General features: G+C 38.2%; 1 long non-coding RNA gene across 2 annotated transcripts; it reads left to right on the top strand.

Annotated features, from left to right (window-relative positions):
- Positions 1 to 774: 774 nt before the first annotated feature.
- LOC146369731 (uncharacterized) lies at positions 775 to 14,126 on the top strand. 2 transcript variants are annotated; one of them, XR_014797477.1, is made up of 3 exons: positions 775 to 940; positions 13,455 to 13,543; positions 13,757 to 14,126. It is a non-coding gene; the product is annotated as an uncharacterized LOC146369731 (long non-coding RNA). The 2 variants fall into 2 exon arrangements; XR_014797476.1 differs by lacking the exon at positions 775 to 940 and adding an exon at positions 12,126 to 12,175.
- The last annotated feature ends 1,286 nt before the right edge of the window (positions 14,127 to 15,412 follow it).

Raw genomic sequence — 15,412 nt, 5'->3', positions numbered from 1 at the left:
ACCTCCACCACAGTGAGTCTTTAGAAGAGTGTCTCTAAAAGTATATTTGTTCAAGTTTACTGGCTTGCCCAGTGCAGTTGTTGTAAAACTCTGCTCATCTGCCAAAAAATGGAAAAACAAGCAGAAATGTCAGTCCACTGGAAAAAGAAAGAGTCCAACCCAAATCCAGTTCCAGAGAGAAATAAAAAATATATGTATAACCTGGAATCACACTGTTAGCATGGCTTATTGGTTTCACTGGTGCAATGAACTCACCAAAGATCTCCTCAGTATTCTCTGTTCTTGTGTTGGAAAGAAAAAGGTGCGAGAGCTGCTGGAGAGTTATAAAAGTATGATGGGAGTTATATTAATTTGTACTATCAGAAAAATGGCAGAGCAAGGTCTCTAGTTGACGTGGAGCACATTTTTGTGCTACTTTTTCCTTGAGGAGAAATGTGATACTCGCACCTGACATGTTGCTTCCTACTTCGTTCCATGTCTCGTTTTCATCTAACCCTCATGCTGATAATCAGTGGATTTCATTCTGCTCCTGTTCTCCATTCTGCTGCCATCCAGGCCTCCCACACAGTGTGTAGTGGTGGTGACTCAGGCACCCCAAGTCTGCCTTCATCTTCCAGCCTGAGCTGCAAGGAGAAGAATCTAACCTTGCTTTTTTTTTTTTAACCGTTATTTACACTTAAATTACTATGTACCATTAAAACCCCTCTCACACTCACACACACACACACACACACACAGAGAGAGAGAGAGAGAGGCTGGGACTGGCTGCTCTCAGGCAATCGAGATCAGGATTTGAGTGTGTCTCTTGACGCAATGACATCATCACTAATTGATCCGCTTTTGAGTTCTGAAAGGGGAATAATATGCTGGTGTATGGGGTTGCCATGGAAACTGGGCCACTTCATTGCAAGGGGATGTGGAGTGCTGCTGGATGTTGGGGGTAAGTCAGGATGCTGGGGTGGGAAAAATTTGGTAGCGGCTATTTCAATATGTGTGAACAGAAAGGTGGTTGTGAGTTTCCAAAGAGGAATGAAATAGTTTAGAGCAAGAGGAATGCAGCATTGTACAGTATAAAGAACTGATAAAACTCCATCACTGCAGTGTGATGTAATATAAAGAGGAGAGGGGAAGAGCTGGTTTGCTCAGAGAAACAAATCTACTTATACTCATGCTGGTGATAAAATTACAGAGACAGAGCTAGTGAGATTTGGATCAATCACAAGGCTTCCTTCAGCTGGAAGCTACTGAATTGACCTCATACCTTTCTGCAAACCCAAAGGTCACACACATCCACAAGAAGAACAAACACCCCATGTACCCATTTATTGATCTCTCTAAATTAAAAGAGCCACTATTACATCAGTAAATCAGTGCACAGTGTCACGGATCAGCCTTTTCCTTTACTTTTGGGGATGGTTGTCTCAGTGGTCAGAATGGTTTGTTTTGAGCCATAAACCAATAGCCAGCCCAAGGAAGTATGGCTTCCATGTGTCTTCTAACAAACTTATCTTGCAAAGATTGTACCCCTGGCAATCCAGGCGTATGCATTTGAAATAAGTAATAATAATAATGGATTGCATTTATATAGCGCTTTTCGAAGTCCTCAAAGCGCTTTACAATTCCACTATTCATTCACTCACTGGTGGAGGCAAGCTACAGTTGTAGCTACAGCTGCCCTGGGGCAGACTGACAGAAGCGAGGCTGCCATATTGCGCCATCGGCCCCTGTGGCCATCACCAGGTGAAGTGTCTTGCCCAAGGACACAACGACCGAGACTGTCCGAGCCGGGGCTCGAACTGGCAACCTTCCGATTACAAAGCGAACGGCCAACTCTTGAGCCACGATCGCCCATAAGTGACTTGTAAGTGAGGTACAGGGTTCCTAGATCAAGATTAGAAACTTGAAAATGGAGAGCTCAGAAACTTTCCATAACTGTATTATCGAGCATGCATCAAGACTTAAAACAGAGACCAAGTCAGAGTAATGTTGATATTATTGTATTCTTTAAGCATCGTATGATTTCTCTGATCTGAAAAAAAGAAATAGGTTTGTTTTTTTTTTAATTACATTTTTTTTGTGAAACCTCATTGATAACTACAGGGCCAACCTACCCCACACCTTGTGACAATTAGGGGTTGGCTGAAACAAAGTGCCAGAGTGTCTTGATGGCTAATTACCTTTTGTTACAAGTGTGACAAGTGGCAAATTCCCTTATTCTATGTATTGATCACATATTTTAATAATATCACTTTAGTAATAGTAAAATCACTTTCTCACGTAGTTATGTGCATGTAGAATAGCATCACAAATTTTGTCCTTATCTTGGGAAGGGGGGATTTGGGACGTAATTCTTGACTGGTGTGTAGGGATGGGAATCAAGAACCAGTTCTTGTAGAAAACAGTTCCCACTAGTTCAGTTCTTTGGTTTTGTTAGTCTGCTTGCTTATCGGTTCCACTTATTAATTCCACTTGCACTAGCGCCACAATCAGCAGGTTTCAGTTCAGATGTCAGAGGAGGAAAATAGTGGCACAGTCTATAGAGTGGATATGGAAATTACTTCTTTTTATTACACAAAAGGATGAGAACAGAATGGCAAGAAGCAAACTGTATCCAGGACAGAAACAACTGCATTATGTTGCTAACACAACAACAGTCAGCTTTGTAGAATCTTAGGTAGAATTTTGTACCTTTTCATGTTTCTAAAGTAGAATCATTGAGGTGATCACTTTAAAGCCTCTTTTGGCTGGTTGTCAACTTTTCTTTGTATTGATAAGTAAAGGCTAAAATAAAGCTATTATTTTTTGGTATGTGGTATTATGAGCAGTGTTGGTCAAGTTACTTGAAAAAAGTAATCAGTAACTAATTACTGATTACTTCCCCAAAAAAGTAATCCCGTTACTTTACTGATTACTTATTTTCAAAAGTAATTAATTACTTAGTTACTTAGTTACTTTTTAAAAACACGATTTACAACCTGAATAGGTGATAAAGCGATAGATCTGTCAACCCAATTCTACTTTTTCTGCATAATCCATCATACAAAATGTAATCAAATGGAAAAGTCTCTTTTTTTTAAACTTGTTTTATCCGTTTTAATCTTTTAACTTTATGCATCAAGCAAAAATTAAATTATATGCACCATTCTCTGACTTGAAGAAATTAGTTTAACATTTAAACCTATTTTCTGCGTTTACACTCAGTCTTTCAAATAGATGCAAGTAAAACACAGCAGAAAGTAAATAAAATCAAAGACTAGCGGTCCTGTTGCTCTATTTTCACCTGTAAAGCATGAGTAGGGTAGGCGGAGGTTTACCCTGGTGCAGGTGTGGCGCAGCGGTCAGTGGAAGAATCCGCGAGTTTCTCTGTGACTTTCCCATTACGTCCTTGCGCACTCGGTGCTTGTTTAGGGGTTTTTTTCGGTGTAAAAAGAAGTTTTCTTCCCACGCACAACGGACGCTAATGTTTTTGTCACTTTTTATGGAATCAAACTCAAAGTAAGGTCAGTACTTCCACGCTTTAAACGCTGCACGCTCATACTCTCTCCCGCACTCGATATATGATCCATTGTTGATCTGCACACAGCTGTTGTCACAAACGTCGCACTCGCTTACGTCACTGTCATGAGACATTCTCACAAAAAAAATCACGGTTTTAGTAACACAGTAACGCAGCGTTCCTACGGGAAAGTAACGGTAATCTAATTACCGTTTTTGCAATAGTAATCCCTTACTTTACTCGTTACTTGAAAAAAAGTAATCAGATTACAGTAACGCGTTACTTGTAACGCGTTACTGCCCATCTCTGATTATGAGACAATGCATTTCCGGTCACAGAAAGTATGTAACAAGAGATGTAACAAATTTTTTGAGTAATTTACCAACCCCAACAGTGGTTGCCACAGTTTGTTGCAGGGCCAGTGTTTTATGAATTCATGTCTCAGAGAATAGGTTAATATTCTTTTTACCTTTTCATTTCTACATCCTGCAGTGTTGATGTCTGATCTGGAATGTTGCAATTATAGAGAGAGCAGAAGAATAAATGCTGGCTGAGACATCTGCTTGTAAATGCTCGAGAATATAAATATATATGCTCCACCACCATATCCCCCTCATCATGCTGTAGCAATAACAGCGATTGAAATCACCATAGCAACAGAGTTTCTGCCTGAAAGGGAGTCTGAGGCGAAGCTCTAAGAAGAAGGAGAGAGAAATGGAACAAAAATAGAGCGTTATAATCCACCGTTATTTATGAAGGTCTGGGAAGGAATATTTCCAACATGTCCGTTTCCCACGCTGAAAAGATCAGAGGCATTTAAGGCCAGGCAGCTTTCAGCAAAATTCCTTCAGTGTCCTCGCCTGTCTCTCTGTCTGCTATGCTTTCATTCTCACGCTAATAAATGTATAAAATAATTATTTGACCAAGATCCTAAAGTTACTATAATATGATCCTGTGAAGAAAGGGCTTTTATTACATTGGGTATATTCATTCTAGACATAATGCTTTCTTGATATCCAATCCTTTAAATAACAATGTGAATAAAAGGCCTACATAACCGAGTGCCTCTGGAGAGAGTCATTCCAGAGCAGTGTTTCCAAAACTGTTTTCTTTTGTGCCCTGTTTTTGGAAAATGGCCAGGAACCGACATTCTTACATATTTTTTTAACTAAACAATTTAGATTTCCGACCAAAAGATAGCTTATCCTCTTAAGTAAAGCTGGTAATCTCTGCGTACTTCATACATTTCTCTGATTGCCTCTGTTGTTTGTCTATAACTATTATTATTATTATTATTATTATTATTATTATTATTAGTAGTAGTAGTAGTAGTAGTAGTAGTAGTATGTGTTCATTTTATGGCCTTCTCCCAAAAGAATTAATTCATCTCTTTAATAGTTTTCATATGGGCCATGAGAAAGCAAAATATTATACTTGCTATATAAAAAAGAAAAATTATACCATTAATGATGCATCATTATCATTATCACTTTTTTTCAAATTCTTTAGTATATAAGTAGGCCAATTATCATTAACATCATCGCTCACATATTTTCTAAAGGCATGGTGCACATACTGCTATTTGTTTAGTGTGATATATGCTTAGTTTGACTTGTGATTACAAGAGCATGCATTGTTGATGCTAATACTGAGAAAAGTTTTAACTTCATCCATGCAGTTCTCTCATTGTTCTGAACCACTGATGACGTGTGATTTTTTTAAGATGTCTTAAACTTTAAAGTCAATTTTATAGCCTCACAGCCACACTATTTGCAACATGCAGAAACGTGACCCAAAATAAACTTTCCACAATTTCAGTTACAGTGGTCCCTCGTTAATCAAGGGAGTTATGTTCTAAAAATAACCCACGATAGGTAAAAGCGAAGTAGCCAGCTTTATTTTTTACAATTATTATAGATGTTTTAAGGCTGTAAAATCCCTCACTACACACTTTATACACTTTTCTCAGACAGGCATGAACATTTTCACACTTTTGTCTCTTGTTTAAATACCCTCAAGCCTTCATAGAAAAAACAAGTCCAGTATTATAGAATGAAACCAAAGATCAAAGCCTGTTTTCAGGTCCAGAACATGGGAATAGAGCAGCTGCCCGAGAATTAAACATTAATGGATCAATGGTATGGAAGTAGAGGAAGCAAAAAGAATGAGTTCAGTAAAGTTTGACTTATCTGACTGTTTTGTTTCACTTAATGAGCCTTATAATCTAAAAAATACAGTAACTTCTACCTTCCTTTAGCATGTCCAGAAGTCCAACTTTTTGCGATGGTTAGCATCTTCCTCTGCCTTTTGGTTGCTACTGCAGGTGTCTTTGACGGTGCAAAACGTTTTGTCGACATTGTTGTGTTTGTTGGGGAGAAAACTTACAAACATGCAGTACAGCACTGCAGAGTCACACTGCTAGCGATCGAAGATTTATGTAAATTTGACAAAATGAACGCATTCTGTGCTGGACAGGAGACACGGCAAGGAGGAGATTGATTGACACTGGTCTACAGCCAAGCAGGACGCAGAACACAACGCGCCTTAAAAAAACAAACAAACAAACAAACAGAAAGCATGCAAAATTGCACAAAAAAAATCCACGAAACAGCGAGGCCACGAAAGGTGAACCGTGTTATAGCGAAGGACCACTGTATTACCAATGAGAGTAGTAAAGGTAGGGTTATCAAGACAACCAGAAACTTTCCACAAGACATTGGTCAGCTAGTTAGTCTGGACAAATGATATTTGGTTCCGAAGTTTAACCACTGCACAAGGTGATGTTGTTCATTAGTCATTTTTGGACAGTTGAAGAGTGATCAGTGGACATCTCCAAGATGGAGCAGGCTCCTAGTTTGGATATCGTATAGATGTCCAGAATTGGTGCTGGACCAACAGATTAATATAGACATGATCTGCACGTCTATCCAAGATCCAGTGTTCAGTTGGGAGAAACCTTAAAAAATAAATAAATAAATAATACATTTTATTTAAAAGTGCACAAGATAAAATTAACAATACGATCACAGTGAATATGCAGACTTAAACAAATGTTTTGAGTTGAGATTTAAACTGTGTGAGCCAGTGAAAGCCAGTGAAATTCCTGAAGGAGAGGGGTGATGTGCTGGTGGAGGGGTTACTGGTAATAATTCGGGCAGCAGAGTTTTGAACCAGTTGAAGTTTACGGAGGTCATTTTTGGAGGTCATTTTTGAGGGAGACCATGCAAGAGAGAAGCACAATAGTCAATGCGAGCGGTACCGAGCCTACGAACAAGAATTGATGCAGACTGGGTGGAAAAAGAAGGACGTTGTTGCATAGATGGAAATAGGCAGAACGGATGAGATCGTTGATGTGAGATTTATAGAACAGTAAGCTGTCTAGGATGACACCAAGGCTAACAGACAGGTATTTTTAACGGAAAAATGATACGCAGTATTGCTACAACATTGGACAGAAGTGAAAATAAAAATAAATTATTATATGAATTCCTACCACATTTTGGTGGGATAGTGAAGTTGAACTACCTCATAGCTTCCTGTAGAAGTGTGGTTAAGCAAATATAAATACATTAGCACATGGAAAATGGGGGTTGAATTGTTCAGAATAAAAACACATAGGGTCGATGATTAGCAGAGATAAATGCTATCATGTGTCAGAAAGAAGACACCAAAAATGGAAACCAAAACCTGAGCCAAGAGAAGGTTTGAGATGACAATTTTCAACAGAATTTTCAGTTCAAATCTATTTTGTTTATGTAGCACCAAATCACACACACAGTTGTCTCAAATCACTTTATATTTTAAGGTAAAGACCCTACAATAACACTGAGAAAATCCCAACAATCAGATAAGCTCCTATGAGCAAGCACTTGGCAACAGTGGGAAGGAAAAACTCTCTTTTAACTGGAAGACACATCCAGTAGAACCAGGCTCAGGGAGGGGCGGCCATCTACTGCAATGGATTTTGGGTGAGGGGAGGGAGACAGGACAAAAGACACGCTGTGGAAGAGAATCAGAGATTAATAATAGCTCATGATTGAATGAAGAGTGAAAAGAGGGAGTAGAGAAAAGACAGTGCGTCATGGGAAGCTCCCAGCATCCAGTGCACATTGTATCAAGGGATGGTTTGGGGTCACCTGAAATACAATGATTTCTTCAAAATACGATGGGGACTCATTATTCAAGACCAGGAATATGATGAGAAGGATTTAAAATTCAATAACAAGAAGATGTAGAGGCTGAGACAGACAAGTGAATAGTTTTGGGAGGCTTGCGTCTATTCATGAAGCCTTACATCTTATGATTTGATAGTCAAGTCCCTGTTAAAAATATAGCTGCTAATGATACTTTTTGTCTTTATGCATATAAACTTGTGTATGGATGGCACAAGAACACTGACCCAGTGTGTTAATAAAATGGCCCTTCAGTCTCATTAGCAGGCTCTTTCACAGTCAGGTCTTCAGTTACAAAACTGTGATTTGAAGTGTGAATTTGAGGAAGTCATGGCTCTGTTTTCTTTAAAGAATGTTCTCCGGGCTGTGCTTATAATCTCTCACCACTCTGTGGTCTTGTTTTCTTTTTTGAGCGAGTGAGTGAATCATCCTCTCCAGCTACAGTCTCGTCCAGATCAATGGAGATCTCCGCATGGGTCCTCACAAGCCTCCCCACTCCCCCAATTGCCATGGAGACTCTAATGAGCAGTCTTGCTGCATGGTGGTACTTGTCAGAAACATGCAATGCTTCCCAGTGAACAAGCATACACAGTGATTCAAAATGAAAATTAACAAATCAAATACTTTCCCCCCATTATTGTTTAGTCCTTTACCCATAATTCCTTGCCTGTATCTCTTGTGTTTTGGGCTCGTTGAAAAAAGTCCTAAACTTTAGTTGGCTTTAATTTTCCTCAGTGTGTGGTGGGTAACTGGCTTTGGACAAGTTTGCACAGTGCAAAGGAGGGGAAAAACAGGGTGACTGTGCCCAGCTAAACAGGAGGGGTACTGTACAATAATTATCAAACCTGACAAGACAAACTTTTTTTGTCCCCAAATGTAATAAAATACAGCCAGCAACAGGTGAACCCAACAAATATCTCCAGATTGCGCCAATAGGCCAGTTTTAACATAAAAGGTTCATCATTTTTGTAGTGGTTATACAAGACAAAAGATTATATGCAACACATTCACAAATTTAAACCAACTAGATTGAACTCCTGATTATATTATCACTCAGATTAAACAACAGCAATTTATTTATGGTAGATAGAAAGAAAATATCCTAAAAATGGCATCTGTAGTAAGAAGACACTTCCCATTTTTCATCTTCATTATTTCATCTTTAACCTCCTAGGACCTGGCATCTACATATGTGGACATCACATTTTGGGTTACTTAGACCAAAATACTCAATTTTGCTCTACAAGGGCCTGATATCCACTTACGAGGACATTATACTGCTACTGTTCTATCGAAATTTTAAATGAATATCCTCATATGTGGCTCTCATTTTTATTAGAAACTAAAATTAGATAAAAAAAAACAATTGCTAATTCTTTGTTTTTACATTTATCAGGCCCCAATCAGCCCAAATATCAAAGAGAAATTAAAAATGCATGCCGTGGAAGAGTTCGGGTCTTAGGAGGTTAATTATACTTGTTGTAAATCTCAGAGTTTGAAAAGAGTTTAAAATCTTTTGAAATTAAAATAAGATATTAACAGAATTTAAAGAAATAAGTATTGTTTCTAACACTTATTTGAATCTCTATGCACTGTGGTGAAGATATGTCAACTGACGTTGAAGAAGGGCTGCATTATATTTTTGTGTAAAACCACTTTGTAAGCACCCAAATGGTGCTTAAAGTCTTACCCCCAAAAAATATAACAAAAAACACAAAAACCACTCTGTTGGGCAGTTTATGGAACAAGTATTGGTTGAAAGGGACAAGCTGTATAATGTATGCTTAATTCTGTTTGAATCAACCCATTGACTTCAGATGGGCAGTCTGAGATAACCAAATAGTTAGATACGGTCTGGGTATTACAATGCATAAGCATAGCCACTGTAAAATGAGTCACAAGATTTGGACTCTATTTTTTGAAATTTGCAGCAATTGACTCCGCAGAAAGTTAGCAACGCTGAGGTGTATTGTGCACAGAGGTTATTGAGGATGGAGTGAACTACAAATGCTACTTCAAAAACGTATCACTCACCATCAACTCATGTTGCTAGTACATGACGACATATACCTTTACCAAAACACTTTCGTGATATGTAACACAGTCAGCATTTCCATGAACGCATGATCTCATGTTCACCTTCACTCAAGGATTAGAGTCTACTGGTCAAAGTCTGCCTCACTGGTATGGCCATAACTCTTAATTGCTTAGGGTGTAGATCTGGTGCATCTTCGTGCTGTGACTTGAAGAAAGCCAATACACCACAATAATGGGAAACAAGCTAAAACACTGGATTAAAAGAAAAGAGAAAACCTTTCATAGACATTGTCAGAGCAAAGCGGAGTGAAGAGTTAGACATTAACAGTCCAAACAAAGAGAAGAGCATTTGGCACTTAAATAAAACAGTCAGCATTTCCATTAAGAGCTGATCTCCCAGCTTGACAGGCCAGAGTGAGAAATGAGAAACGCGTGGCACCAGAGTTAATTTGTCAGTTTGTGTGTGTGTGTTTGTGTTTTCAGCTATTTTATCCCTGTGTAATTTACTATTCTTATAAACTCTAGCTTTTAAAATATGCCCATATGCAATTTGCAATGCACAGACAAATGTGTCAGCCATCACTCAGGATATATGAGACCAGAATATCATGATCTCTGTAAAAAAAAAAAGGGGGGGGGAATAAGCAAAGCAAATGAGAAGCTGGGAAATTTATTTCAGCACATGTAGCTGCAATGGTAGCAGTCCACCACAGATTCTTTAAAAAACAATTACTTTTACTTATATGAAAGGATGTTTCTTCTTGTTACAATTTCATCAATCTTACTGTGATAAACCACTGCAAAAAATGTAAATAGAAATCGACATTTTTGGTTGTTTCTTGTTGGTCCTGTCAAGTTTTTCATCAGAACCATCAGAGAGATGTGAAGAAAAATACAAAAAATGGTTTAAATATGTTGTGTATGTATATGAAATAACTGATAAATAAAGCACTATATCAGTGCTCAGCAACTGCCGGAGCTCTAAAGGTAAAAAACCTCATAAATCCTTCAGCAGCTGTCATGTATTCTTGTACACAGCAAACATGGACAAGGAGAAGCAGCTGTCACTGTGTTTCCCCATTTTTACTGAAAAGGGTAAAAGGCTTCAGAGTTTGGCTGAGATCCTTACATGAGAGGAGTGTGAAGCCTACAAGCAGAATTGTGTGAACTTTGACTGAATCCACACTCTGTGTCTCTGTGCTGAGACGTACCTTTAGATCAAGGCATCTGATGATTTTGAAACATGCTCTCTGCTCCGACACACAAAGCAGCCCTTGCCCACTGCAATGAAATTACTGCCTTTATCAGAATGTAATCACTGTTATTGTGCGTCTCCATTGCACTGTCACACAGCAAGAGGAAATGTCGGCAAGTCAATTTTTAGGCTGCCTACAGATGGCAGCTCGCAGGTTAGAACCCTCTGTTTGAATAGTCTAAACTGATCCTCAGAAACAGACAAATGAAACTATTTCACCGGCAAAATGTTGATCATTGGCTCTCTGAGGATTACATTTCCATGTTCTTAGTTAAGGATTTAGATCATTACATTCTAGAGGATAAAGCATTGTCAGATCTGCATTCCTCATGCCAGCACTGGCGTCACATCTTTTGTTTTCTGTCCTGTATGTTACGAATCAAGCCATTTTAAAGAAAAACAAGGATTTTCTTAGTTTCTCAGCATTGTCTCTCCCAGCCTTTGTCCTGCCATTGGCAAAGATCACTGTCTTCACTTTGGAGGCCGATCGCTGAAGGATAAGTTCATTTTCGGAGGCAAAGGTTCTTCTGGGAGGGACGTGGGCTGCAGTTTTATTTGAAATGTAGATTCGGAACCGTGACTGTTGCACTTTCATCCTGTCCATGAAAAATGCATGCTGTGATCTCATTATCTCGCTCTCCTCTTGGAACACTACATAAAATCAATCCAGAGCAGAGGAGGGGTGAGAACACTACAGATTCTTAACCTCTTTGTATGGGATCAGAACGATGCCACCTTGAAATGAAACCGAGAAAAAAATATTGTAACTGAAATAAATGTACTAAAAAATCTTATATTGAAACTGAAAAAAAAATTGATAGTGAAAAACAATTAATTGAAACTGTAATTTTTTTTGTTTTCGATTACAATTTTTTTTTTCAGTTTCAATCCAATTTTTCGGTTTCCATCCATTTTTTTTTTGTTTCAAACCATGTTTCAGTTTCACTCTGCTGGCACTGTTTTGGCGTCCGGGGGCGCGCTGGGGGGGGGGGGATTCCGACCCGCATGTATTTGCATATATTATAATGCTGACCAATGACTGGAGAAAACACTGACCACGTTGCGGTTATGGACAAACTTGCATGTGTCTGTTCGGGAATGGCAGATGCTGAGAGGTCCACCGTTTACATTACCAACTATTTCAAAGTGACAGGTGTTCTTCAGTAAATTGGACTTCCGGACAGGAGGACCTGAGGCTCCACCGCATTATTTTTGGTAAGTTAAATGTGTTTGTAAGCTAATCCGTAATTTAGGTCCTTAGCTAGCTACCTAGCTAGCTAGGTCGCTCATCTTAGCTACCTAGCTAGCTAAGATGAGCACTCGGCTGTAGGGGAAACTTGTTTTGTAAAGTTCGTTTAGCTAACCCGTGCAGGTGAATGAATTTACCCTGACTAAAGAAATCAAGAGAAACGCACCGGGCTGCTTAGTGACTAACCATGGTTACTGTACTTTTATTATGAGTATTATACTGTAAGAGCAACAGGCTGGGCTATGCTTCTGCTCCTGCTGTGAGATTATTATATTATCTTATGTTAGACCCCTAATTAAAGATTGTGAAATCATTATGTAGTTTTAGTTTGAATTATTCTCCTGACTTAGAAGAAGGTGATAATTATTACAGTTATTAAACTGATTTGTATTACATTAGACTGCTGATTTATTGTGAATTGATGATATTGTTTTATGATGCATTATACTGCTGAGTTATAAGAAATACTGTTTTCAGAGAGTCATTACCTTATTTGTCTGATTAGAAAAGAACAGAACATACTGCACAGGAAGCCAAGGTGATAACTTCGGCTCACTGAGAGAGAGAAAGAATGTGGATGTTTAGGTGTTATGACTAGGTGGAGGGGCTGAAGCTATAAGAATGTGAGGAACGCTCAGACACATCGAGATCAGGCGGACACCCTCCCGCACTCATCTTCCCTCCGGATGGTTTATGCTCAAAAGTGTTGTATGGAATAATAAGAATTGTATGGAATAAAAGATTGTTGATTGAGCATTTATACACCGAGTATTGTCCTTCCTTCAGCCCAAAGATCAAAAGAATTGGGAGAACTTAACACTGTGCAGAGCTGATTATTAAATATGTGCAAACAGCAGCATGTTTTCTGTCGCTTTCCACATGTGGAAGGACATTAACGCCAACTTTTTAAAAACCTGGCACTTCAGTAACCCCTCATTAGTCAATAGCTACGGATTAAATAGCAATGCCCGATACTTATGTACTGAAACCAACTACTTCCGCTTGGCAGCTTAAGTTAAAATGTTACATTTTTCCTCTGATTATTTTTTTAGCATTTTTTTTTTACTGAGTTTGTTACAAATATTCAGGTTAAAAAACTGTCCGAATTATTTTTAATGAGTTATGTTCACAAAGTCACATGTGCAGTACTCTGTACAGCTTGCATCCTTTAGGACAAATAATTTGAAGCATTAATGTTTCTTGTTCAAAACCACTGCTGATAACACCTCTGTATGTTGTGACCAGGATGCAGCAGCAGACTGAACCTTGACTGAAACCTGCTCCATCAACTCATCTTTGCAGATGTCCATTTATAAAGCATCAACAACTCAAAGGTAAACATGATATTAGAAAATGTGTTAGTATATAAGGCCTTTAAAACAAATAAAAAATAAACAGCTCATATGTCAGCTGTCAGCAGAACTGTAGGACTGAATAACTTCAGATCCTGAGTGTGTGAGGACAGAGAAGGATCAGCTCTATTTCAGATTTGAGAGATAAACTTTATATTTCAGTTTGTGATGATTCTGTTCTGTTTGTGATTACAGGAGCTGTCCTCAGATTCAGACCTCAGCACCACCCAGTGACAGCAGACAGATCATCCTATATCTTCAATCTTTGTAGTAACTCCAAAATTAACTGAAGAAAACAGTACAAAGGTTAAAGTACCACATGTGCTGTCAGTGAAAGCTGCAGCTGTTTTATTGATAAATTTAAAGACAAAAAGTCAAAAGGATTAATCACTCATGTAACTGTGTCACTATATATCAGCATTAACAGGACCTGTTTGGTGTTTCACAAAGCTGCTGATCTCAGACCTGCACAGCTTCCGTTTTAAACACTTGATGTACTCAGCTGCATGAAGAGCATGTTTGAGTTTCTCTGACACAATTAAATAAAACCTGATGAAAGTCAAAGGTCGTCACTTGTATGTTGAACTACAAACTTGTCATCTGGAGTTCTTTCACTGTTTTTTGACAATAGTGTGTTATTTATCATAAAGTAATTCAGAGTCATTCATACCAGAGTAACCGGAGAGCACAACATATATTTAACTTTCTACAGGACTTAAAGATATTATATTATGTAAAAGTCCAGACCCTCAGGGGATTATCTGAGTACTTCTAACATTACACAAAGCAAAGGTCTCCATCAGTGTTCATGAAATGCTGGGTTTATCCTTCTTGTGATGGAGCTGCTGGTGAAGATCACGAGCCCTGCTTGATCCCGGCGATGAGTTTCAGTCTTCCTGGTGTTTGTGAAATGATGCCTCTCACTGTGGGTCAACAGAACATCTGGCACAGGACAGCTGTAATGAAATAAGTTTTGAAAAAAAAATCTTGGAAATGCCCTATATGTGAGAAGCAGATTTTGTATTTACTTTTCTTTTGCCAATCAAGATAACTAAAAGTATAATTTTCACCATACAATTACTAACCTTGTCATCTCCTGCACTGTCTGTTTTGGGCTCTGGGTTTGTCCTTCCCAGCGCTCATGAGACTGCTTGTGGTGCACTGTGGTATGAGGTGCTAACCTGTTGATAGTGTTGGGAAGGTTACTTTTAAAATGTATTCCACCAAAGATTATAGAAGAAATGTATTCTGAATACTTTACAACTACATCAATGTAGAAAAATGGATTGAAACTGAAAAAAAAATTGTAAGCGAAAACAAAAAAATTACAGTTTCAATTAATTGTTTTTCACTATCAATTTTTTTTTTTCAGTTTCAATACAAGATTTTTCAGTACATTTATTTCAGTTACAATATTTTTTTTCGGTTTCAACATTTTTTTCGGTTTCATTTCAAGGTGGCATCGTTCTGATCCCATACTTTTCACAATGGGTGAGAAGAAGCCCTACAAGTGGGAGGAAAAGTGTAAAGTAGTGAGCGTGTATGCACTAAACTGATGGTTTACTTTAGTTAAATGCATGCAGAAATGTTCTGCTTTGATTTTTTCTTAAGTGCAAAAGCTATATTGACTGTGTAGGTTTGTAGTTTTGGTCTGTTGGCTAATGTTTTGATTTTCAAAGGAGCATATCAAACTTTCTATGTTTTTTTTCTCTTTCCTATAATGTCAGAAGCCTATGTTGTTTGTGGTAGAAGCACTAAAATATTAAGTAAACATAAAGAGGAATGTTTTAGTTTTTTAATGATTCCTGTATTATGTATGGTCTCCTTCAGTCGTGTTTTTAAATTGTTATT

This window comes from Perissodus microlepis, chromosome 17 (assembly GCF_051167445.1).
Source record: "Perissodus microlepis isolate ML-2025 ecotype Zambia chromosome 17, ASM5116744v1, whole genome shotgun sequence".
NCBI classification, from domain to species: domain Eukaryota; kingdom Metazoa; phylum Chordata; class Actinopteri; order Cichliformes; family Cichlidae; genus Perissodus; species Perissodus microlepis.
The sequence above is the reverse complement of the archived record's forward strand: the minus strand, read 5'-3'. Positions and strand labels throughout refer to the sequence as shown.